Source organism: Echinops telfairi, unplaced genomic scaffold (genome assembly GCF_000313985.2).
Source record: "Echinops telfairi isolate 266 unplaced genomic scaffold, ASM31398v2 ScPeMD7_11;HRSCAF=52, whole genome shotgun sequence".
NCBI classification, from domain to species: Eukaryota; Metazoa; Chordata; class Mammalia; order Afrosoricida; family Tenrecidae; genus Echinops; species Echinops telfairi.
Genome location: NW_022103908.1, coordinates 10,668,322 through 10,672,002, shown reverse-complemented (window position 1 = coordinate 10,672,002; position 3,681 = coordinate 10,668,322).

Below are 3,681 nucleotides of genomic sequence, written 5' to 3'. Positions count from 1 at the left end.
GTGTTTGCTCACCTTGACTCAAAGAACAATCAGGCATCTTTGATCAGCACGTGATTTTCTACGTGGGAAGCCCTGGGGCTCAGGAAAATGCAACCTTTGAGTCTCGGTACTCCCGGTTTTCTCCAGGTTTCAGGGGTTTCGCCTTTGACAGGGTGTATGCGGTTCTCTCACTGTCCACTGGTTCATTTTAGTGGGAGTTTGCCTTTTCCTTCTGTGTTAGGCTGACCGTGCTAGTCTGGGTTTTCTACAGAAACAAAATCAGTGACGCTTACAAAGGTATAAAAGCGAGAACTTTCTACCAAGAAAAATGGCTCCCACAGTTGTAGAAGTCCAGTTTCTGAAACCAAATCAACCTCAACGCTGTTGAGTGGAGACCGTAACTCTTCAAGGGTTGAAAAGATGGGTAAATCCCATCTTCCTCTTAAAGAGAGCCTGATGGTTTTGAACTGCTGACCTTGCAGTTAGAAGCCCAATGCCTAGACATTACACCACCGGGGGTCCTCAAAGTCCAGGTTGGTTGTCAGATGTTACACTGGCAGCTTTTCCTGACTCACTGGGCTGCCTGGGGCTTGGAAGCCCTGAGATCAGAGGTGCTAGCGGCAGAGGTAGACTGGTAGGTCAGATGTTATAGCAGTTCACAAATAGCTCCCAGGATCAGCAGGCAGTGTCCCGTACTGCTGGCCCTCGTCCAAAGAGACTACACGGGGTCAGGATGGAAGGGAGAAAAAGGAAGTAGCTCTCCACAACATCTCTTTTATAGACATCAACTTTGGCCATCCCCCCCAGCAAATACCATCATGGAGCGGCCTCCACCTTTGGGAGGAAGGCTTGCTGCCAAACCATGGAGATCCTGGCCAGGCCAAGCTGACACAAAAACGATCACATCTTCTCTGCCGCGTTTCTGCCTTATTCAGGTTGGACTGCATTAGGAACTGCAGGTCATTTGGAAGTCAGTGTATCAGGATGGTGACCCCTGCCCCTCCCATAGTGCCCGCCTCTCCCATGTTGTCCTAGTTCCTGTGGGTTTGTTGGCCTGCTCCAGAGTTGATTTTTGTTTTGTTGGGAAAGTGGCAGGAAGCAAGGACTGGGAAAAGAAAAAAAACGTGACAGTACTCAACACCACCATGGCAATCTGGTGTACTTTGTATCAATTGTTTTACTTCTTCCCATCCACTAACATCTCCCTACTCCATTGAAGAAAGGTAGACAGCCCCGTTCATGTTTCCACTGCCAGAGCCTGACCCAAAGCAGGCACTCCAGGTTCACTCCGTTTTCATCACCTAACTCTTTCCATCCTTTCTTTTCTCTCCTCACTTCCTGATGGGTCATTCAATGCTCAAGTTTGGAAAGCCAGGTCTAAGATCCTTGTTGCTGAGTCGATTCACCAGCCGTGGTGAGTGACCTGGTAGTCTGGAGTGGAACTGGGCCCATAGAGTGTCCAAGGCTCCCATCTTTAACAAGGGAGCCCCTGGGGTCGAGCATGCTGGACAGCTAACTACCGGATTAGCCACTGGAACCCACCAGCCGCTAAGCGAGATCTCTATTCCCTTAAAGATGTAGAGTCTCAGAAACCCATAGGGGCAGTTCGACGATGCCCTGTGGGTCACTCTATGGTCCCTGTGAGTCAGAATCCACTCCATGGCGGTGAGAGAGTGAGTATGTTTCCCCCAAACCTCCGGACTCTCCAGCGAGGGTTTAACCATCGCACTGCCGGGGCTCCTCTTCCTAAGATAGTGGTTTTCAACCCCCCAATGCCGCGACCCTTTCATACAGTTCCTCGTGGTGTGGTGACCCCCCAACCACAACATTATTTTTGTTGGTACTTCATCACTATCATTTTGCTACTGTTATGGGTCGGTGGAGCCCTGTGAAAGGGTCGTTCAAGTCCCAAAGGAGTCACGACCCACAGGTTGAGAACCGCTGTTCTAAGACAACCCGTAGCAAAATCATGACCGAAACAAAGATAAGGGATTTAGTGTCTCGGAGCTGGTTTTAATATGATAAACTGATACTACATTAGCGAAGTGTGTATGTGTTTCCCAACGCCTTCTCTGCTATTTTATCCCTGGTTTGTTATTAACCATCTTACTCTTCCTAGGCCTATCAATAAACTTCTTTTTGATTGCAAATGAACCAGGGAAAGGGTATAACTGTCCATGGAACTCTTCTCAGGAGCCCAGGAAAGTGGTCTGGTGGCAAATGGCTCTGAAGAGCTATTGCCAATAGAGAATAAGGAGCTACACAGAGGTAGGGCTAAGACCCACCGTGAAGTGAAGGGGTGAGAAAAACCATAGGTCAGATCTAGCTTTTTGGGTTACATTTACTTAGTCCATCTGCTTTTTCCTCTTTGTTTTCTTTGTGTGTTTTTTTAAAAAGACCCATTTCAGTTTATAAACATGGACTTCTACAGATACAGCGTCTGGGGTCTTAAAAGCTTGAAGGTAAACAAGTGGTCATCTAGCTCAGAAGCAACAAAGCCCACATGGAAGAACACACCAGCCTGTGTGATCATGAGGTGCCAAAGGGATCAGTTATCAGGCAACAAAGAACAAAAAATCATATCATTGTGTGCTCACCTTTATGATACGATCACTGAAGACAAATGGGTGCCTAAGCAAATGTGGCGAAGAAAGCTGATGGTGCCCAGCTATCAAAAAGTATAGCGTCTGGGGTCTTAAAGGCTTGAAGGTAATCAAGCGGCCATCAAGCTCAGAAGCAACAAAGCCCACATGGAAGAAGCACACCAGCCTATGCAACCACGAGGTGTTGAAGGGATCAGGTATAAGGCATCATCAGAACAAAAAATCTTACCATAGTGAATGATGGGGGGAGTGCAGAGTGGAGACCCAAAGCCCATTAGTAGGCCACTGGAGATCCCCTTGCAGAGGGGTCTCGGGGAGGAGATGAGACAGTCAGGGTACGATGTAACAACGATGAAAAATACAACTTTCCTCTAGTTCCTAAAGGTTTCCTCCCCGCTCCCACTACCATGACTCGAATTCGACCTTGCAAGTCTGGCTAGACCAGAGGATGTACACTGGTACAGATAGGAACTGAAAATACAGGGAATCCAGGGCGGATGAGCCCTACAGGACCAGTGGTGTGAGTGGCAAAACAGGGAGGGTAGAGGGAGAGTGGGTAGGAAAGAGGGAACCGATTGCAAGGAACTATATGTGACCTCCTCCCTGGGGGACAGACAACAGAAAAGTGGGTGAAGGGAGACATCAGACAGGGCAAGATATGACAAAATACCAATTTATAAACTATCAAGGGCTCATGCGGGAGGGGGGAGCGGGGAGGGAGGGAAAAAATGAGGACCTAATGCCTGGGGTTTAAGTGGAGAGGAAATGTTTTGAGAATGATGAGGGCAATGAATGTACAAATGCGCTTTACACAATTGATGTGTGTATGGATTGTGGTAAGAGTTGTATGAGCCCCTAATAAAATGATTAAAAGAAAAAAAAATTTTAAAAAGACCCATTTCAGTTTATAAACATGGACTTCTACAGACATTGATCTTTTTACTGATATTATTTTCATTACCTGTGATATATTTTAATTATGTAGACCTGCATATTGTACACCCAATTACAGACATTTAAAAGTTGCTGTATTCATTGTATTAGCCACCAATAAAATGATTTTTTTAAGTGAGTTGAAATACTACCTTTCATGTTAAAA